The 23,748-nt window shown below is 40.1% G+C and overlaps 1 pseudogene; it reads left to right on the forward strand.

Moving 5' to 3' along the window:
- The first annotated feature begins 3,721 nt into the window (after window positions 1-3,721).
- Window positions 3,722-14,093, forward strand: LOC112604494 (annotated as a pseudogene).
- Window positions 14,094-23,748: the final 9,655 nt, after the last annotated feature.

Here is a 23,748-nt window from a genome sequence, read left to right on the forward strand (position 1 = left end):
AGATGTACAGACGACAAATGTTCAAATTAGGTTAGTCACAGTTTAATTTGGCTATTTAGACAATCCCCTTATTAACTGTGTGCTTGCTCCCATTCTACTCTATTGTCTGGCATTCATGAGGGTGGAGCATCTTTGCTTGGATTGTTCTAGAAGGTAAAATCTCCAGGGTCCCCTCTACTTCAGGAAAGAGAGGGCTTTGTGAGGGTATCTGGGGTGTCTTACTGTTCCTTATAAAATTTAATCCAGTACTCTAGTGTTAAGTTGCTCTCATCAAGGTGCTTAGTGCCTCCAATTCTCTTTATAGCATTAGTTAGCTTGTTTGTTTTTTTCCTAAGGCTTGCACTCAGATTGTATTTTTATCACTCTGCCAATTCTGATTTTATCCATCCATTCTGCATTTTTCAAAAGTTCTCAATTGCTCTGTCTTCCTCCATTTATTTTGTTTTCGTGAGTTTAGACTTTTTAAAATTTATCTCATTTAAATGTAGTGGATTTTAAGAAACAATTTAGGTAAAGACACATGTTCAACTTTCCAAGTTAACAAGAAATTACCACATTCCCTTCTATTCCTTAGCTTTTATCTCCTACCCATTGGTGTCATTCTTCAGTCACTTTGCCAAACTCACTAAATCCAAGCCACTTCCCATCTCTTAATTTTTACTTATTTTATTTATTTCGCCTTCACCTGAAGGCCTTTTCCCCTTTAGAATGGTATTTCTTCACATGCATTATTATTCTGTTCACACTTCAAAGCAAAATCATATCTAACACTTAGTGAAACTCATTTATCTGCCCATCTTGAATTATTTTCTCTTTCTCCTGTATTTGTATCCTCTCCAATTTTGTTTGTTATAAAATCAGTATTATTCTGCCTCGATTTAGGCTTCCTTTTCCCCCAGATTTTATTCTACTTAAAAGTTAAGACTTACTCATCTCAGTCACTTCCATATAGTCTGAATAGCATAATGTCTATTGTAGTTATTTAAATGCATATTTGTTGAATTAAAACAAATTGAAGTCTAACACTTCATGAGAAGATGCTATATTTCTTCTGCTCCTTCATTTTTATGTCTTTTTACTTCTTTCTAGGAGCTAAAAGTTTAAACACTTTTATCCAGTATTAGAACTGAGAATCTTGTATCCATTTATCTCTCTCTTTCTCTCTGTCTCTGTGTGCATTTAAATATTTTTTTCAATAGTTTTTGGGATACAAGTGGTTTTTGTTGCATAGATGAATTATACAGTGGTGAATTCTTAGATTTTAGTGAACCCATCACCCAGGTAGCATACATTGTACCTAATGTGTAGTTTTTTTCTTCATATCCCTTCTCCTACATTCCCCCTTATGGGTCACTAAGGTCCATTATATCACCTGTATGCCTTTGCATACTCATAGCTTAGCTCCCACTTGTAAGTGAGAATATTTGATTTTGGGTTTTCCACTCCTGTGTTACTTCACTTAGAATAATGGCCTCCAGCTCCATCCAAATTGCTGCAAAAGACATTATTTCATTCCTTTTAATGGCTGGGTAATATTCCACTATGTGTGTGTCTGTGTGTGTGTGTATCACATTTTTATTATTCACTCATTAGTCAATGGGCACTTAAGTTGGTTCCACATCTTTTCACTGTGAATTGTACTACTATAAACATATGTGTGAGAATGTCTTTTTCACATAATGACATATTTTTGTTTGGGTAGATACCCAGTAGTGGGATTGATGGATCAAATGATTTAGCTTTTTAAGGAATTGCCATACCGTTTACCATAGAGTCTGTACTAATTTACATTAATTTACATTCCCACAAGCAGTGTACAACCATTACCTTTTCCCCACATCCATGCCAACATCTATCATTTTTTGACTCAATAATGACCATTCTTGTAGGAATATTATTTCATTGTGGTTTTAATTTGCATTTCCCTGATGATTTACTGATATTGAGCATTTTTTCATATGTTTGCCATTTGTTTATCAACTTTTAAGAACTATTTATATCCTTTGTCCAGTTTTTCATGGGATTTTTTTCTTGCTGATTTGTTTGAATACCTTGTATATTCTGGACACTAGTCCTTTGTCAAATGCATAGTTTGCAAATATTTTCTCCCATTCTGTGGATGGTCTGTTTACTATGCTGATTATTTCTTTTGCTGTACAGAGCATTTAAGCTTAATTAGGTCCCATTTATTTATTTTTGTTTTTGTTGCATTTGCTTTGGGGGTCTTAGTCATAAATTCTTTGCCTAGGTCAATGCCTAGAAGAGTTTTTCCAATATTGTCTTTTAGAATTTTTATAGTTTTAGGTCTTATATTTAAATCTTTGATCCATCTTGAGTTGATTTTTGTATACAGTGAGAAATAGGGATTCTGTTTCATCCTTCTATATGTGGCTTGCCAGTTTTCCCAGCACCATTAAATAGGCTATCCAATTCCACTATACGTTTTGTATGCTTTGTTGAAGATCAATTGGTTATATATATTTGGCTTTATTTCTGCGTTCTTTATTCTGTTGCACTGGTCTATGTGCCTAATTTTATACCAGTGCCATGCTCTTTTGGTAACTATAACCTTGTCATATAATTTGAAGTCAGGTAATGTGATACCTCCAGATTTGTTCTTTTTGCTTAGAATTGCTTGGGCTATTCATGCTCTTTTTTGGTTCCTTATGAATTTTAGGATTTTTTTTCTAATTCTGCTAAAAAATGATGTTAGTATTTTGATGGGAACCGCACTTAATCTATAGATTACTTTTGACAGTATGGTCATTTTCACAATATTGGTTTTTCCAATCCATGAGCATGGAATGTATTTCCATTTGTTTGTTTCATCTATGATTTCTTTCAGCAGTGTTGTGTAGTTCTCCTTGTAGAGATCTTTTACCTCCTTGGTTAAATATATTTCTAGGTAATTAAGATTTTACTAATAAATAAAATTAAGCTAATGAAATTAACGTAACTTATGCATGGCACTCTTTGGAGTTGAGAAAGCCACATAATTAGTGTAGTTTTAAAACTGGTTTTAACTGACAGCGTAATTGGGGAAATAAGACTTAAACACGTGGAACAATTTATAATTCAAGGCAGTATAAAATAAAGAGTTAGACTGTGGGTTCTGTGAGGGCACAGATAAACAGTGAAAATTGTATGGGTATAATCCTTTTTGAAGAATGGATAAGAATCTAAAGGAAATAGAAGAAAAAAGGGAAAATGTAAGTGAAAACAAAATATTTGAAAACCTAGAAAAACTCTGGGACTTTATAGGGAGATTGGTCTGACTAAAGTAACAATAGGCCACTTTTGGAGAATTGTGGAGAAATGTGAATCTGCTAAGAATATGAATATGAATAGTTTGAAAACAGAGGCATCATAAAAAAGGAGACAGGGAGCTTCTAATCAGTCAAGTATGACACTGAAATTAGACAATTTACAGCAAGGCTCCTAAATAATGGCTATGATGGGGGGATAGTAACTGGAAACCAGAATCAGCCCAGAAATTCCACATTATAGATTCTTAATCCCAAAAAGACAATACTGATGGGACAATCAAGAGCAGGAATGAGAGGGAAAATCTTCTAGATAGTGTTCAGTTTATCTCTCGTTTTCAGTTGCTTTTTTCAACTTGTTTTGTTGTTGTTGTTGCTGTTGCTGTTGTTGTTAAGGGGTCATATGCTCAAGGTGCTTGCTGAAGTTGTGATGAGGTTCTTTCTACAGGATGTGCTCAATGAGGTAAGTTTAAGGATGGTTAAAGGAATATAACTCTCAAGCGATAAATTACTAGGTACTAATTCTAAATGAAAAGAGGAGATGGTTTCTCAGTGTGAACACACTTCCAGTGTTAGGGGAAGTACTAGTTAAGAGACAAGATGGGATAATCTCTTGTGCTTAAATTCTAGTTCTTAAAAAATTTACTTTCTTTTTGTGCTTTTTTTAATCTAATATTTTTAATTTCCAAATTAAATGGTATACATTTAATGTGAAATTTTATCAAATTTAGGATATTAGGAATCCAGAGATACAGGTCTTAATCTTCATATCTTATTCATGAGAGTAATTTTTTTTCCTTTACAGTGCCTTATAAATGGGTGATTATCTAGCCCACAGGAAGAAGCCAGGTAGGTGCTGACTATAGCATATGTCTCTCATATGCTTGCTACTTCTTGAAATTCTAGAAGCTCAGATATTTTCCCAGTTTTAAGGCATTACCTTTTGTTTCAGTGAAGATGGTCTGGGAGATGAAGTACATTTCAGTCTGACTTTTACTGGACATGTCTAAGGGTAGGTCTTTTCAGAGTGCAAGTTTTGACAGGAGAATGATCATGAAAGAAAACAAAAGTGTTTGGGGGCTTGGGAGTTGGAAAATGCACCTAAAGAAGAGAAAAACACTACATTAAGTAGAATGACAGCAATATTTCTGCCAAAGACCAACTTTCTTCAATTTGCAATCCCATATAGGTTCATTCAGAGGTAAATTACAAACCCAGACATTAGCCTAGAATGATTGGTAGCACTTTTATAAGGACATGTCTTGAAACAGAAAATTCACAACTAATATTTTAATCATTTTTTTTCTTTCTTGTCGCTCTTGACTTCAATTTGATAATAGCCAGGTAAGCATTTCAGGAGCTACTGGGCTAAAGTACTTCTGGATAATATCCCCACTGTCTCAGGGATTAGTGGTCATAGGTGACCCGTTAAGAATGAGACATTGTGTCAATTCCAAAGTTCAAGTAGAGCTTCACCTCTAAATCTATTTTAGATAATTCTTTTGATAGTTGGAATATAATATATCTTGAGATCACTGCTTTTAATTAATGATTAACCCTCTGCCTTTATCTTAATTCCCTTTATCTTCATCAGTGAAAGAGTCACACTGTGCCAATGAGGATTGTTGGGTTGGAGGTCAGAAGCAAGTGAACCTTATTTCATCTTTAGTTTGAAATTACATTTCTTTAAATATTGCTTCAAGGCAAAATCAATGGGTATAAACAGAAAATGCTCAAGTATGAGAAAAACAGACTTCAAGGTGAAGTCTTTAAAATATATGGCTCATGAAGAAAAAGCATCCAAAAGGCATATATTTCCGCTTCTAGGGAGTGAAAAAGATGAGCCATAAAGTGTAATCGTTTTATATTAGCAACTTCCATCTTCTCACATTCATAATTGCTTTAGCTAATGCAAAAGTGAAGATTTTAGTATTATCAGACATTTGTTTGGGTGAACAGGAAAATGTGATCTAACAAAATAGTAACACAGGATGCAATAAAGTACTACTTTAGAAACGACAGCAAGAGTTACATATTCCAGCGGTGCTGGGTCCCATGATCCTTAAATTGCATATAAATAATTAATATGCATACCCTAATGCCAGCTTCTGTGCACTACATTTAGTATGAATTATACAGAAATGCTTCAAAAATGCCTTTAATAGTCAAGGGAATTGCTACCCTCCAAGATATGCAGGAAATAAAATCATTTGTTTGAAAACTAAAATGAAAACAGAAGATCTGATTTAAAAACATTCAGGAAAGGCAAGTTTCTTGATCAAATATCTTGTTTTTTATGTGTGTTTTATCTTTTAGGATTTGTACTAGCCTTCAGGAATACAAAAGTGCATATGAGTCCTTAGAAAAAGAACATGGTGAAATCACACAAATAACAAAACTGCTGAACAATTAGGAAGTAGTAAAGGGCAAGTCCTGAGAGTTAGACAGCTCCCTAGAGGGGACACTTGAATAAAGAGTTGAGTACACCAAGGAAGAGATATATGTATTTTTAAATGCTGTATGTCAAAGCAAAGAAAAATTCAATATGTATTTGGAAGATTTAAGAGAATCTATGTAGGCTATGCTTATGGTCATAAAAATGTCAATATATGACAATACTAGGGTTACTCCCATGGCTAAGCCAACATGTCAAAACAGTTTTCACCTAATGTTAGGCAATAATTGCTCCTGATATCAACTGGGCTGAGAACTGAGAAAGAGGCCTTCAAGTGCTAACTGAGGTTCAAAGAAATCATTTCACTGGTGGAGTTTCATGGGACCAATGCCAGTGGCCCCCATGAACTGCGCATTGCTCTGAAGTTTTGAAAACATAAGACTCCTTGAATTACCTCAGTTTTGTTCTTTCATACTTATGCATTCTAGTAGGTGGGTTTGATGAGACCCAGCCCTGCTGGTCTTTAAGAATATTCAGGAAGATAGTCAATTAACAACATACATTATTGCTGGAACATAAAACTGGTTAAATTGAGCTGCAGATGATTTAGAAGAGTCTAGGCAGCACAGCTAAGTTAATTTGGAGGGCCCTAGAGCCAGATTGCCTGGATTTAAATTCTGAAACCACAATTTACTAAATGATGACTTTGAGCAACTTGCTTAAACTTCATTTACCTTAGTTTCCTCATCTATAAAATAGTTATAACACTACCTAGAGCCTTCATAAAGTTATTGTAAGGAACGAAGGAGTAAATACATGTAAGCCACTTAGAATAGATCCAGCACATAACAATAACGCTACAAATCTTAGCTAAAATTACTGTATCATAAAGATTCAGAGTTTGAGCTCTGGAGTCATACTGCTACTTTGATTTCATTTCTTACTGGATGAGAAAGTTCTAACTCGGCTCCTATTGCAGTAGCACCTACTGCAAAGGTCATTATGTATAACCATTAGCAAAATGCTCAGTTCTCAATGTGTCAGCAGTTAAAAAAGCCATCATTGTTATTCTTGATATTTTATAAGATTTTCAAACACTATTATAAAATCAGATGCTTTAATTTATTGACATAATAGTTACAAAATGTTATTCAGAGAAATAGTGAATATCTTATACATTTTTATCTAATTCCTGAAATGGTCTCTCAGCCTGCAGACTTTGAAGTTTTTCAGAAGCCAGAGAGAGGGGACAGAGGAGAAGCTATTTTATTACGTTGAGTGGTAAATTATACTCATTTTTAGCATGCAGAACTAAATTTTCATAGTATAAAAAAAGTCTAGCCAGAAGCTTTGTCTGCATGACCATACAACTGGGAAAATCTGTATTTTGTTAACGAAGTATATATAAATATGAAGAGACAAACAGTTATTGTCCTTAACAGTTATTGTCCTTAGAGTAACTGTGTTTGTTTCGATGAAAGCAAATATTTAAAATATTTGCTGTAAATAATATACCTTGACAGACATACAAAATAATGTGACATTTCCTCCTTTCTATAGTATTAAGGATCAAACTTAGTTGATCCACACCAATTACCTGGATATAACTTGCCAAAACTAAAGCGATTTCAACATATGAAGACAAAAATCAAATTATAAATGTGTTCTTCCAAGTTTTATCTAGTGAATCAAGTGAATCTAGTAATGAGGTACCAGTAAGTGATTCGTACAACCAAGATCGATTCCACTATGTTCTCAATATGTAAAAAGTTTCATTAAAATTAGGAAGAGCTTTTTTTAAAAAAATAATTGCTTATTTTTATGAATATAGGGGTACTGGTGCAGTGATGTCACTAAGATACACTGCATAGTGGTGTAATCTGGGCTTTTAGTGTACCTTTCACACAAATTGTGTACATTGTACCCAAAAGATAGTATTTCATCCCTCTTCTGACTCCTTTCTTCTTACCAGGTGTAATCTCCAGTGTCTTTTATATCACTTTGTATCTGTGTGTACCCATTGTTTAGCATCTATTTATAAAATGAGAATACGTAGTTTTAAATTTTCTGTTCCTGAGTCATTTCACTAAGAATAATAGCCTCTAGTTCCATCCATATTGCTGCAAAAGACATGAATTCATGCTTTTTCATGCCTAAGTAGCATGTCATGATATACATATACCAAATTCTATTTATTTAACTTTTTGGTTCAGGGGTATAAGTGCAGGTTTGTTACATAGAGATATTGTGTGTCGTGGAGCTTTGGCATACAGATTATTTCATCACCTGGGCAATAAGCATAGTACATGATAGGTAGTTTTATGATCCTTTCCCTCCTCCAAACCTTCACCCTGTATCCATAAATAGGCTTCAGGGTCTGTTGCTCCCTTCTTTGTGTCCATGTGTTCTCGATGTTTAGCTTCCACTTATAAGTGAGAACAAACAGTATTTGGCTTTCTGTTCCTGTGTTAGTTTACTTAGGATAGTGGCCTCCAGCTTCATCCATGTTGCTGCAAAGGACATGATCTTATTATTTTTTATAGCTGCATAGAATTCTGTGGTTTATAGGTACCATGTTTTCTTTATTCAGCTTACCATTGATGGACATTTCAGTTGATTTCATGTCCTTGCTATTGTGAATAGTGCTGCAGTGAACATACATGTATATGTGTCTTTATGACAGAATGATTCATATTCCTTTGGGTATATCCCCAATAATGAGATTTCTGGGTTGAATGGTAGTTCTGTTTTTTGTTCTTTGAGAAATTGCTACACTGATTTCTACAATGGTTGAACTGATTTACAGTTCCAACAACAGTATATAAGTGTTCCCTTTTCTCCACAACCTCACCAACATCTGTTTTTTTTTTTAGTTTTTAATAATAGCCATTGTGACTGGTATGAGATGGTATCTCACTGTGGTTTTAATTTACATTTCTCTAATGATCACTGATATTGAGTTTTTTTCATATGCTTGTTGGCCACATATTTGTCTTCTTTTGAAAAGTGTCTGTTCATGTCCTTTGCCCACTTTTTAATTAGGTTGTTTTTTTCTTGTAAATTAATGTTTAAGTTCCTTATAGATGCTAGATATTAGACCTTTCAGAGTTGTATAGTGCAAAAATTTTCTGATTTTGTAGGTTGCCTGTTTACTTTATTGCTAGTCTGCTGTGCAGAAGCTCTTTAGTCTAATTAGATCCCATTTGTCAATTTTTCCTTCCATTGCAATTGCTTTTGGAATTATCATCATAAAATCTTCACCTGTTCCTATGTCAAGAATGGTACCGAGGTTGTCTTCCAGGGTTTTATAGTTCTGAGTTTTTGTTTAAGGTTTTTTTTGTTGGGGGGGGGGGTGCATTGAGTCTCCCTGTGTCACCCGGGCTGGAGTGCAGTGGCGCCATCTCAGTTCACTGCAAGCTCCGCCTCCCGGTTCCCGCCATTCTCCTGCCTCAGCCTCCTGAGTAGCTGGGACTGCAGATGCCTGCCACCTCACCTGGCTAATTTTTTTGTATTTTTAGTAGAGACTGGGTTTCACCGTGTTAGCCAGGATGGTCTCGATCTCCTGACTTCGTGATCCACCTGCCTCAGCCTCCCAAAGTGCTGGGATTACAGGCGTGAGCCACTGTGCGCAGCCCTTAAGGCTTTAATTCATCTTGAGTTGGTTTGTGTGGTGTAACGAAGGGGTCAAGCTTCAATATTTTACATTTGGCTAGCCAGTCATCTCAGCACTGCTGACTAAGGAGTCCTTTTTCTATTGCTTGTTGTCATCAACTTTGTCAAAAATTAGATGGCTGTAGTTGTGCAGCTTTATTTCTGGGGTCTCTACTTTGGTCCATTGATCTATGTGACTGTTTTTGTACCAATAGCATGCTGTTTTATTTACTGTAGACTTGTAGTATAGTTTGAAGTAGGGTAATGTGATACCTCCAGCTTTGTTCTTTTTGCTTGGGATTGCCTTGGCTATTCAGACTCTTTTTTTGGTTCCTTATGAATTTTAGAACAGTTTTTTTCTAATGTGGTGAAGAATGTCATTAGTAGCTTCATAGGAATAGCATTAAGTCTGCAAATGGCTTTGGGCAGTATGATCATTCTAATATTGATTATTCCTATCCATGAACATGGAGTGTTTTATCATTTTTCTGTATCCTGATTTCTTTGAACAGTGTTTTGTAATTCTCACAGAAGAGATAATTCACCTCCTTAGTTATCTGTATTCTTAGGTATTTCATTTTTTTCTGTGGCTATTGTGAATGGGATTGTATTCTTGAGTTAGCATTCAGCTTGGACAATGTTGGTGTATAGAAATGCTACTCATTTTGGACATTGATTTTGTAATCTGAAACTTTGCCCGGCATGTTTATCACATCTAGGAATCTTTGGGGAGAGACTAGGGTTTTCCCAGGTTGAAAATCATATTGTCTGTGAAGAGAAATAGCTTGACTTCCTCTCTATTTGAATGCCTTTTCTTTCTTTCTCTTGTCTGATTTCTCTGGCGAGGACTTCCAAAACTATGTTGAATGAAGTGTTGAAAAAAGGAATCCTTGTCTTGTTCTTATTTTCAAGAGGAATGCTTCCAGCTTCCACCTATTCAGTATGATGTTGGCTGTGGATTTGTCACAGATGTCTCTCATTATTTTGAGTTATGTTACCTCAACGCCTAGTTTGTTGAAGGTTTTTAACATAAAAGAATGTTGAATTTGATCAGAAGGTTCTTCTGCATCTACTAATATGAACATGCGGTTTTTGGCTTTAGTTCAGTTTATGTGGTGAATCACATTTATTGATTTGCATATGTTGAACCATTCTTGCATCTCAGGATTAAAGTCAACTTGATTGTGGTGTTTTAGCTTTTTGAAATGCTGCTGGATTTGGTTTTCTAGTATTTTGTTGAGGATTTTTTCATCAATAATCATCAAGGATATTTGCTTGAAGTTTTCTTTTTTCATTGTGCCTCTTCCAGCTTTTGGTATCAGGATAACGCTGGCCTCATAGAATGAGTTAGGGAGGAGTCCCTCCTCAATGTTTTGAAATACTTTCAGTAGGAATGGTACCAGATCTTCTTTATAATTCTGGTAGAATTTGGTCATGAATCCATCTGCTCCTTGGATTTTTCTGCTTGGTAGGCATTTTGTGACTGATTTAACTCTGGAATTAATTATTTGTCTGTTCAGGAATTCAATTTCTTCCTGGTTCAACCTTGAAGGTTATTATGTTTCCAGGAATTTATCTATTTCTTGTAGCTTTTCTAGTTTGTGTGCATAGTGGTGTTTGTGGTAGTCTCTGAGAGTATTTGTATTTCCCATAATCATTTTTGATTGTATTCATTTGGACCTTCTCTATTTATTCCTTTATTAGTCTAGCTAATAGTCTACCAATCTTATTTATTCTTTCAAATAACCAACTCCTGGATACTTTGGACTTTTGTGTGGTTTTTTGCATTTCAATTTTCTTCAGTTCAGCTCTGATTTTGGTTATTTCTTCCTCTATCTTGGGGGTTGGTTTTCTCTTTGTTTTCTAATTCTTCTAAGTGTCATTTTAGATTGTTGAGATCTTTTTCATTTTTAATGTGGTATTTAATGCTATAAACTTTCTTAACACTGCTTTAACTGTGTCCCAGAGGTTCTTCTATGTTGTATCTTCGTCTTCATTCATTTCAAAAAAATTTTAATTTCTGCTTTAATTTCACTGTTTACCCAATAGTCATTCAGGAGCATGTCATTTAATTTCCATGTGATTGTACAGTTTTGAGTGTTTTCTTAGTACAGATTTCTGTTTTTATTGTGCTGTGATCTGACAGTGTGTTTGGTATCTTATTTTTTTCCAATATGCTGAGGATTTTTTTTTTTTTTTTGAGACAGAGTCTCGCTCTGTCGCCCAGGCTGGAGTGCAGTGGCCAGATCTCAGCTCACTACAAGCTCCGCCTCCCGGATTTACGCCATTCTCCTGCCTCAGCCTCCGGAGTAGCTGGGACTACAGGCGCCCGCCACCTCACCCGGCTAGTTTTTTGTATTTTTTAGTAGAGACGGGGTTTCACTGGGTTAGCCAGGATGGTCTCGATCTCCTGACCTTGTGATTGGCCCGTCTCGGCCTCCCAAAGTGCTGGGATTACAGGCTTGAGCCACTGTGCCCGGCCGAGGATGGTTTTATGTCTGATTATCTGGTCAATTTTAGAGCATGTATTATGTACAGATGAGACAAATGCATACTATGCTGTTTTGGGATAGAGAATTCAGTAGATACCTGTTAGGCCCGTTTAGTCAAGCGTCAAGTTCAAGTCCTATTTATCTCTGTTAGTTTTCTGCCTCAATAATATGTATAGTACTGTCAGTGGAGTGTTGAAGTCTCCCACTATTACTGTGTGGTTATCTAAGTCTCTTCAGAGATCTCTAAAAACCTGCTCTACAAATCTGGATGCTCCTGTGTTGGGCACACAAATATTTAAGATAGGTCTTCTTGTTGAATGGATCCCTCTACTATTATGTAATGCCCTTTTTGTCTTTTTAAAATCATCTTTGGACTAAAGTGTATCTTGTCTGAAATTAGAATAGCAACCCTGGCATTTTTCTTTTCATCTTGTATATTCAGCAAGAAGGTCACACTGCACCGTAAGAAACAGGCAGAGGAGACGGCTGCCTTCGAGGAGGTCATGAAGGGACTGAGCCTGATGGGGCCGCAGGGCTCCAGCTCCAGAAATCCCAGTACCTGCAACTGGGCCCAAGCGCGGCCAGTACTACGGCGGTTCCCTGCCCAATGTGAACCAGATCGGGAGTGGCACCATGGACCTGCCCTTCCAGACCCCCTTCCAATCCTTGGGCCTGGACACCAACCTGACCACCAGGCACCATGGGCTGCTGAACAGGGTATACTGGGAGCGCAGCTGGCTAGGCTCCCCGCACCGCCTGCACCTGTCAAGGGACAAACACGGACGGCAGGCCAAGAGCTACCTCTAGGGCACAGTGTACCTCTCGCCACCCGCGGACACCAGCTGGAGAAGGACCAATTCTGACTCCGCCCTGCACCAGAGCACAATGACGCCCATGCTGCCAGAATCCTTTACTAGTGGGTCCCAGGACCTGCACCAGAAAAGAGTCTTACTGTTAACAGTCCCGGGAATGGAAGAGACCACATCAGAGGCAGACAAAAACCTTTCCAAGCAAGCGTGGGAAACCAAGAAGACAGGATCCACGACCAAGTTCTGCGCGGAATCAACATCTTCCCGTCCGCGGACCAGGAAAACACTACAGCCCTGATCTCCGCCACCCACAATTCTGGGTTCCCTGCCCGGCCTGACCAACATCCACTTCTCCTCCCAGCTCGACCCAGAGGAGCCCACCTCCCCCACACTGAGTAGCTCCAGCAGCACCGGCAACCTCTAGGCCAACCTGATGCACCTGGGCATCAGCGTCGCCGGCCAGGGGATGAGCACACCTGGCACCCCTCCGCAGCATCGTCCAGCCAGCGTCAGGTCCCTGTCCCTGAGCACAGAGGTGAGCCATCAGGAGGCACTGCCCACCCTGTCCCCACTGTCATCCATCACTCAGGCCGTGGCCTTGAATCCCCTGTCTCTGGAGCAGCAGCTGCCCTACGCCTTCTTCACCCAGACCGACTCCCAGGAGCCGCTGCCGCAGCCCCAGCCTCCGCCGCCCCCTCTGCCTGCGTTTCAGCAGCCGCCACCCCCGCCGCCCCCACAGGCGCCCGTCTGCCTGCCCCCCGAAGGCCCCCTGTTGCCCAGCACCAACCTGAGTCCTGGGCCACAGGCGCCCCCGCTAGCCGTCACGGTACCATCCTCTCTCTTCCAGTCCCCCTAGAGAATCCCGGCCAGCCGTCTATAGAGATCCACATCGCCTCGATGCCGGCTCTGCAGCAGTAGCGGCACTAGCCCCGTCTCCTCGCCAACTAGTCTCCCACTTCGCCAGTCTCCAATCAAGGCTTCTCTCCAGGGAGCTCCCCGCAACACACTTCCACCCTGGGCAGCGTGTTTGGGAACGCACACTATGAGCAGCAGATGGCGGCCAGGCAGGCCAATGCTCTGTCCCACCAGCTGGAGTAGTTCAACATGATGCAGAACGTCAGCAGCTCCCTGTACAGCCCGGGATCCACGCTCAACTACTCGCAGGTGGCCATGATAGGCCTCATCGGCAGCCACGGGCGCCTGCCGAACTCACAGCAGCTGGGCTACCTCAGCCACCGTGGCATCCCCAACATCATCCTCACAGTGGCAGGAGAGTCTCCCCCGCTCCCCCAGCCTCTTTAAAGAACTGACCAGCTCTCTGGTTGGGGTCGGCGACGTCAGCTTCGACTCCGACAGCCAGTTTCCCCTGGATGAACTCAAGATCGACCCCCTGACCCTGGACGGCCTGCACATGCTCAATGACCCCGACGTGGTTCTGGCCGACTCAGCCACCCAGAACACCTTCCGGATGGAGCGCCTGTGAGCCGGCGCGCCGGCACCCTGCCACTCAGCCATCCCGATGGCGCCTCCCCAGCCCGGGGACAGTAGCGCTCAGTCCCTCACCAACAGCTGAGCTTGTGATTCTGAGCTTGCAATGCCGCCAAGCGCCCCCAGCTCGCCCCCGGTTGTCCACCTCCTGCGAAGCCCAATTGCTAGGCCGCGAACCGAGCGTCCACCCACTTGCCGGCCCGGGCTGGGCTGGGCTGGGATCCGAGGCTCTGAGCCCCCCGCCCCCGCAGACCCTCCCTGCACGTGCTCCCTAGCCCGCAACTCCAGGGCCTGAGTCGTCCACTGTAAGATGCGGGAAGTATCAGCTCCCGGCACCGCGAGCAGGCTTAGGGGAGGGGCGCGCATGGGTCCGCCAGGGCTGTGGGCCACGGTGCATTTTCTGACTGTCCAGCCCTCACTGCCTTCCTCGGTTTCCGGTCCCCCAACCCATCTGCCACCCTCAGCCCGTGGTCAGGTAGAGATTGAGCCGCACGCCACCCCAGGGAGGAGGCGCCAGAGCGCGGGGCAGACGCAAAGTGAAATAAACAATATTTTGACGGCAAAATTATATACATATATAAAATATATATATAATAAACATAATATATAAAAATGCTGAATTACACCCCTCTCTCTTCTGGCTTGTAGGGCTTGTGCTGAAAGTTCCACTATTAGCCTGATGGGTTTCCCTTTGTAGGTGACCTGCCCCTTCTCTCTAACTGGCTTCAATTTTTTTTTTTCCCCCTCTCATGTCTCTCTTGGAAATCTAATCTTCGTGTGCCTTGGGAATGGTCATCTTGTATAGTATTTTGCAGTTCTCTGCATTTTTTTTGAATTTAAAGTTGGCCTCGCTAGTGAGGTTGGGAAAATTTTTCATAGACAATAGCCTCAAATATGTTTTCCAAGTTGCTTCTTTTTTCTCCCTCTCTTTCAAGGACGCTTATGTTGTAGAGTTGTAGATTTGGTCTCTTTACACAATCCTATATTTCTGATAATTTTTGTTCATTCTTTTTTTTCCTTTATTTTCGTCTGCCGAGTTAGTCTAGAGAATTAGTCTTTGATCTCTGAGATTCTTTCCTCAACTTGATCTATTCTACTGTTTGTTTTGTTTTGTTTTTGAGACGGAGTCTCGCTCTGTCGCCAAACTGGAGTGCAGTGGCATGACCCCGCCTCACCACAACCTCTGCCTCCCGGGTTCAAGCAATTCTCCCACCTCAGCCTCTGGAGCAGCTGGGATTACAGGCACATGCCACCAGACCCAGCTAATTTTTGTATTTTTAGTAGAGACTGGGTTTCACCATGTTCGCCTGGATGGTCTGGATCCCTTAACCTCATGATCCATCCGCCTTGGCCTCCCAAAGTGCTGGGATTACAGGCATGAGCCACCGCGCCTGGCCTATTCTACTGTTAATACTTGTGCTTATATTATAAAATTACTGGAGGGTATTTTTCAGCTCTGTCAGATCACTTTGCCTTTTGCTTACAATGGCAATTTTGTCTTTCAGGTCCTCTATTATTTTACTGTAATCCTCGATTCCTTGGATTAAATTTTGACTTTCTCCTGAATCTCAATGATCTTTGTCCTTATCAGTATTCTGAATTCTATGTCTGTCATTTCAGCCTGCTTAAGATCCTTACTGGGGAACTAGTGTGGTCATTTGGAGGATAAAAGATACTCTGTCTTTTTGAGTTTCCAGAGTTATTTCACTGGTTCTTTCTCATCCGTGTGAGCAAATGTTCTTTTAACTGTATTGCAATTTGAGTACAATCAGTTGCTTCCTTTTCTGGATGTTTTCAGAGGGCTGAGGCTTTGTGCAGGGCCTGTATTTGTAGCTGAATTCTTTCACAGAGGCATATATTTGCAAAGACTTTACCAAATTTTTTTCAATTACTCATTAATGGACACAAGTTGATTCTATAATTTTTCTATTGTACATAGTGCTGCTATGAACAAATGAGTGCAAGTGTCTTTTTTACATGATGATTTATTTCCCTTTGGGTAGATTCTAATAGTAGGGTTGCTGGATCAAAGATTAGTTCTATTTTTACTTCTTTGAGAAATCTCCATATGGTTTTCCAAAGAGGTGGTACTCATTTACATTCCCATCAGCAGTGTATAAGCCTTCCCTTTTCTCCACATCCTTGCCAGCATCTGTTGTTTCTTCACTTTTTAGTAAGGGTCATTCTGGTTAAGATGGTAACTCACTGTGGTTCTAATATCCATTTCTCTTCTGATTAGCAATGTTGAGCATTTTTCATACGTGTATTGACTGCTTTTATGTCATCTTTTGAACAATATCTGTTCATGTCCTTTGCCTACTTTTTGATTTTTTGTTGTTGTTGTTGTTGTTATTGTTGTTGTTGTTTTTCTCATTTGTTGAGTTGAGTTCCTTGTAGATTCTGGGAATTAGTACTTTCTCAGATGCATAGTTGGCAAATATTTTCTCCCATTCTGTAGGTTGTCAGTTTACTCAGTTGATTACTTCTTTTATAATCTTCTGCTGTGCAGAAGATTTTTAGTTTGGGTTCCATTTGCCTATGTTTGTTTTTGTTGCATTTTCTTTTGAAAATTCAGTCCTAAATTATTTGCCTAGAACAATGGGCAAAATATCCTCTTGGGTTTTTATAACTTCAAGTCTAACATTTAATCCATAGGAGTTAATTTTTGAATATGGTGAGAGATAGAGGTCTAGTTTTATTTACCTGCATATGGTTCAGCCGTTATCCCAGCACCACTTATTGAATTAGGTTTCTTTTCCCCAGTGTGTATTTTTGCTGGCTTTGTAAAAGATCATTTGGTTTTACATATGTGGCTTTATTTCTGGGTTCTCTACTCTTCCATTTATCTGTGTGTCTATTTTTATACTAGTATCATGGTGGTTTGGTTAATATAGCTTTGTAGTATAATTTGATGTCAGGTAATGTGATGCCTGTAGCTTTATTCTTTTTGCTTAGGATAGCTATGGCTATTTGGACCCTTTTTCATTTCCATGTAAATTTAATTTTTTTTCCTATTAAAGAATGATAGTTGACAGAAATTGCATTGAATCTATTGATTGCTTAGGGCAGTACGGTCACTTTAATGATATCAATTCTTGCAATCCATGAGCATCAATGTTTTTCCATTTGTGTCATCTATCATTTCTTTTATCAGTGTTTCATAGTTCTCATTGTAGAGATCTTTCACCTCCCTGGTTAAACGTATTCCTAGGCATTTCCTATTTGTTTTGTGTAGCTATTGTAAATGGGATTGAGTTCTTGATTTGGTTCCCAGTTTGATGATTATTGGTGTATAGAAACAACTGATTTTTATAATCTGATTTTGTAACCTTATTCTTTACTGAAGTCACTTATAAAATCTAGGAGGCTTTTGGAGGAGTCTTTAGGGTTTCCAGGTATAAAATCATATCATCAGTGAACAGAGATAATTTGACTTCCTCTTTGCCTATTTAGATGTCTTTTATTTATTTCTTTTGTCTGATTACTGTGACTGTGACTAGGACTTCAAGTACTATGTTGAATAAGAGTGATAAGAGTGGACATCCTTGTCCTTTTCCCGCTTCTTAATAGGAATGCTTTTAACTTTTCCCATTCCAGTATCGTGTTGTCTATGGGTTTGTCATACATGGCTTTTATTATTTTGAGTTATGTTCCTTCTGTGCCTAGCATAGCAAAGGTTTTTCATCACGAAGTGCTGCTGAATTTTATCAAATGCTTTTTCTGTATGTATTTATATAATCATATGCTTTTGTTTTTAATTCTGTTTATGTGGTGAATCATATTTATTAATATGCATATGTAAAACCAAACTTTCATCCCTATAAAAAAACCCACTAACCCACTTAATAACATTATATTATCTTTTTGATGTGTTGTTGGTTTCAGTTTACTATCATTTTGTTGAGGATTTTCGCATCTATGTTCACCAAAGATATTGGTCTGTAGTTTTCCTTTTTTTGTAGTGTCTTTGCCTGGCATTAATATCAAGGCAATGCTGGCTTTATAAAATGAATTAGGGAAGATTTCCTTCCCTCAATTTTTTGGGAACAGTTTTAGCAAGTTTAGTATTAGTACTTCACTGTGTATCTGGTAGAATTTGTCTCTGAAACTACTTGGTCCTAGGCTTTTTTTATTATTAAGATATTTTTTATTACCAATTTACTTTCACTACTTATTATTGGTCTGTTCAGGATTTCTACGTCTTCCCAATTCAATCTTGGGAGGTTGTATGTTTCTAGGAATTTATCCATTTTCTCTCAACTTTCTAGTTTGTGTACATAGAGATGCTCATAGTAGTCTCTGATGATCTTTTATGTTTTTGTTGTATCAGTTGTAATGTCATCTTTATCATTTCTGTTTGTGCTTATATGAATCTTCTCTATTTCTTGGTTAATCTAGCTAGTGGTCTATCAATTTTGATTATCTTTTCAAAGAACATATTTTTCATTTCATTGATTATTTGTTTTTTGGTCTCCATTTCATTTAGTTCAGCTCTGATCTTTGTTATTTCAGAGAAACAAGCTGGGCGGAACTAGACTGGGCTAGTCCATCTATACATCCTCTAATGGCAGGTATAAGCACTAGCTTTGTTGGGGTGTCTGGAAGGCAGTAGCCAAGTGGCAAGAGATGTCCCTGGGCATGGAATAGAGAAATCTCCACTTCCTCAAGTTCTCCACCTTGAAATGGATGGGTGGCCCAGACTCCTAATCTAAGATATGGGTGCTTCAAATGCCTGGAGGTACATTCAGCCATGGAGCAGAGGGGGCGCTGCCACACCAGAATCTTTGCACCTAAAAGGAGGGGTGGCTCAGGCTGAGCAGGTGCACTGAATGCCTGAAAATATGCCCTGGTGTGAAGTGTAGAGGTTGCTGCTGCGTGAGAAATAAGGATCTCTGCATGAGAAATAAGGGGTGGGTCAGGCTCCTATATCAGGTGAGTAAGTGTGACAAAGGTCTGAGAATATGCCTGGGTATGGGGTAGAGACAGTGCAACCGTGTAAAAATTTCTTCACAGGAAAGGAGGGATGACTCAGATTCCTAATCTAGGCAAGGGGGTGGGCTGAATGTTCAGAATTATGCCCAGTTATGAAGCAACAAAGACTCCACTGCATCAAGATCTCTCTGCAGGAAAGGAAGAACTCAGGCTCCTATCCACATGAGTGGATGTATTGAATGCTTGTAATTATGCCTGGGCCTGAGGTGGAGAGGGTGGTACTGCACCACGGTCTCTGCACAGAGAGGCATGGCTCAGGTCTCTATTCTAGGCCACTTGGAAGGCCAAATGCTGGAAATATGTCCCCCAGAAAGAAGCAGATTGATTTCTGTGAAGCAGAGTAACTGCTGCTGCAACAAGGTCTTTGCAGGGGAAGGGAAGGTAATCTCAGGGGTGGGGTGTGCCTCCCTCACACTTCTCTAAACTTGTGAGGCACACTCTCCTGAGTGACCAAAGGAGCAGACTACCCAGCAATGACACTAGTCCTAGGCTGCAAAGCTGTTCCTGGCCACACAAATCATGCCACCCAGAGAAGCAGTGGCTTCAGCAATTCTGCTCTAGTCTGATGACAGGAAAGAGCCCAATTCTAGTGCCTACTGCAGGGGTGCAGTCTACACTCATCACTCAGTTCTGATTGTGGGTACCCTTCCCCTGCTCCGGAGTACGTGCTCCAGTCTCCAGCCAGAGTCTAAAGTCCCTGTGGCAGCTGCCCCTGCTGGGTCACCAAAAATTACTGACTTTGTATGAAACTAGATTGAAAACAGTGTCCTCTCAGTCCAAGTCTGGGAAAATGTCCACAGCTTTTCCTGGCATCTTTCCCTCATACCCTCTCCCAGGCTCTCCCCATGTTAGCTCTGGGGCTTGGGAGAAACAAGGTGCTCTTTGGATGAATTTCTAGTTAAAAAGTGAATCATAGATGAAGACTGCCTCTTTTATGCACTGAGGCTTCACTCACTTTTATCAGTCAAATGCTGTCACACAGGCTGCTTGTAAACCTCTTCCCCAGCATCCGAAGTGCCCTTCACTTTTTGGGTGAATTCTATATTCCTTCTTGAGTAAAAGCTCACAGTGTTGCTCTTTATATGGCTTTTTGCTATTTCCAACTAAAGCATGCTAGAAGCCTCTAATCGACCATCTTAGGAAAGAAAAAAAAAACAAGAAGAGCTTTAATGAAAAAGGATTGGTCTGCCAGGCACGGTGGCTGACGCCTGTAATCCCAGCACTTTGGCAGGCTGATGTGGGTGGATCACAAGGTCAGGAGATCGAGACCATCCTGGCTAACATGGTGAAACCCCATCTCTACTGAAAATACAAAAAAATTAGCCAGGTGTGGTGGCAGGCACCTGTAGTCCCACCTACTCGGGAGGCTGAGACACAGGAATGACGTGAACCCTGGAGGTGGAGCTTGCAGTGAGCCGGGATTGCGCCCCTGCACTCCAGCCTGGGCGACAGAGAGAGACTCCATGTCAAAAAACAAACAAAAAAAAAGGATTGGTCAAGTTATGGTATAAGAGTCCTTGCTGGCCGGGCGCAATGAGTCACACCTATAATCCCAGCACTTTGGGAGGCCGAGACGGGCAGATCACTTGAGGTTAGGAGTTCGAGACCAGCCTGGCCAATATGGGGAAACCCCGTCTCAACTAAAAATATAAAAATTAGCAGCCAGGCGCGGTGGCTTACACCTGTAATCCCAGCACTTTGGGAGGCCGAGGTAGGCAGATCACAAGGTCAGGAATTCGAGACCAGCCTGGCCAACATGGTGAAACCCTGTCTGTACTAAAAATACAAAAATTAGCTGGGCATGGTGGCGGGCATCTGTAATCTCAGCTACTCAGGGAGCTGAGGCAGGAGAATCCCTTGAACCTAAGAGGCAGAGGTTGCAGTGAGCCAAGGTTGCGCCATTGCACTCTAGCCTGGGCAACAAGAGCAAGACTCGCTCTCAAAAAAAAAAAAAAAAAAAAAAAAATTAGCTGGGCATGGTGGTGCGTGCCTGTAGTCCCAGCTACTTGGGAGGCTGAGGCAGGGCAATCGCTTGAACCCAGGAGGCAGAGGTTGCAGTGAGCCCGGATCGTGCCACTGCACTCCAGCCTGGGTGACAGAGCGAGACCAAGTCTCAAAAATAAAAAATAAAAATAAAAATAAAAAAATAAACATTCCTTGCTGTTATAATATGCACTGCCCTTGTGGATATCTTCACTGTTTTCTTAGATCATACAAAGTATAATTATCTCAAAAGAATATTAGTTAAGGTGTTCATTATTTAAACATTGATAACTTAATGGAAATTGGTGAATGATCACAGAATCACCTTGATTGAATCTAAAATTGATTGATATTTATAGAGATATAGATTCTAAGATCATCTTTGAACTCACCCTGGTGTTCATTTTCTACTGCATTGTCACAGACACAATGTCAGTCCAGCAGCTCTTTTTTTATTACGTTTTTGGCAGATCTTCAAATGCCTTACTTACGCCTGCTATTAAGGGATGTATAGATGGACTTGCCCAGTCCAGCCCCAACCAGCTTGTTTTCACCCAGTTCAACCCCACCCAGCTTGTTTTCTCTCTCTGGAACCAAGCAGGGAGCACAGACCACTGTGCACGCTATAGGACAGCTCGTTGCCTGAGGCAATAGAGAGCATCTCACAGTAAACAAAGATCACTGATTACACAGTAGCAGCAGGCAATGAAAGGGCTTGTGCAGGGAAACTCCCATTTTTAAAACTCTCAGATCTCATGAGACTCATTCATTATTACAAGAACAGGATGGAAAAGACCCACCCCCATAATTCAATCATTTTCCACCCAGTCCCTCCCAAAACATGTGGGAATTACGGGAGCTAGAAGATGAGATTTGGGTGGGAACACAGAACCAAGCCATATCATTGACTTAAAAAAATAAAAATCAATCAATCCTAAGGCCATGCATGCCACTTCTCTATATATGACTTCTATCAATGACATAATCCTTCATAATTCTTATTCCTTATGACAAACCAATATTAAATCACAGAAGATGAAGAACAGTTTTAGCAATCCACCAACATTCTTGTTTTCTTTTTCTCTCATTTCTACTTCTTGCTTTGTCACTGAAAACTAAGAGAATTTCTTTATGTATTATTCTGTTCTCACATCGCTATAAAGATACTACATGAGACTGGATAATTTATAAATAAAAGAGGTTTAATTGACTCACAGTTCTGCATGGCTGGGGAAGCATCAGGAAACTTACAATCACGGCAGAGGGTGAAGAGGAAGCAAGGCATGTCTTACCTGCTGGCAGGAGAGAGACAGCCTGCAGGGGAAACTGCCACCTTTAAACAATCAGATCTCGTGAGAACGCCCTCACTAGCAGGAGAATAGCATGGGGGAACCACCCCATGATCCAGTCACCTACCGCCAGGTCCCTCCCTTCACACATGGGAATTACATTTTGAAATGAGATTTGGGTAGGGACACAGAGCCAAACCTTCTGCTGCTTTTTAAAGAAAATCCTTTTAAACAGTAGACAACAGATATGTAAACATCTTGAGGAATCTACCTCATTTAATACTTTTCTCCAAGTTACTTAGAAGCTAGAGTCCTACTGAATACTCTGAAGAAGGCAGGTCAAGCATAGATTTTTCAAAATTAAGCCTTATATAAACAGGATATTCAAACAGTCGATTTCCTAGCTATTCTGGCTTGTTCTCTTTTTATTCCAAAATACTGATATTCAAACATCTTGTCTTTGGCTTATCCATCATCCCACCCTCTTTTCTTGACTTTGATTTGATTTTAGAGTACACTGAAAAATTCCATAGTTTCTGTTGGTAAGAAATTACAATCCATACATTATGTTTAAAATTGTAGAGAAATTATCTCTAGAGAGATAGCCACTATTTCAAGAGCCTGGATGCCTAAGGACAATCACAATTATGTATTTCTCCCAATTTGTTAACTCATATGTCAGAATTATTTCTGGAAAATCAGACCCTATGGAGAAATATTCTGAATGTCAAGATAGTGATTTTAAAAGGCAATGTATGTAATAAAAGGCAGAAGTAAGTCACTTTATTTCACACACACACATTGCTTCTACATTTAAAGAAGTGGGGTTTGATTATAGAAAGTTTGAGCACTTGGCCAAATTATCATTTACGCAATATTATCAAGGAATAAGGTAGAGCTTAATAGTCCAGTATGTGGTTAGAAGGTTTGCAAAAGAGGAATCATATTAAGATACAGCTGGTGGGTCCACCCTGTACTGCACATTCACTAGCCCAGTGAGCTCTTAGAAGATATGAAGAGCTAGTAGCACCAGCTGGCCAGAGGCCTTTTACTTCTTTTTTATTCTTTTTTTGTTTTTTTTTTTAGACGGAATTTCACTCTGTCACCCAAGCTGGAGCGAAGTGGGGCAATCTTGGCTTACTGCAACCTACACCTCGCGGGTTCAAGCGATGCTCCTCCTCAGCCTCCCAAGTAGCTGGGACTACAGGCGTGTGCCACCACACTGGGCTAATTTTTGTATTTTTAGTAGAGATCAGGTTTCACCATGCTGGTCAGGCTGGTCTCAAACTCCTGACCTCAGGTGATCCATCTGCCTTGGCATCCCAAAGTGCTGGGATTACAGGCGTGAGCCACCATGCCTGGCTGAGGCCTTTTACTTCTATTCAA

This window comes from Theropithecus gelada, chromosome 13 (assembly GCF_003255815.1).
Source record: "Theropithecus gelada isolate Dixy chromosome 13, Tgel_1.0, whole genome shotgun sequence".
Taxonomy (NCBI): Eukaryota; Metazoa; Chordata; class Mammalia; order Primates; family Cercopithecidae; genus Theropithecus; species Theropithecus gelada.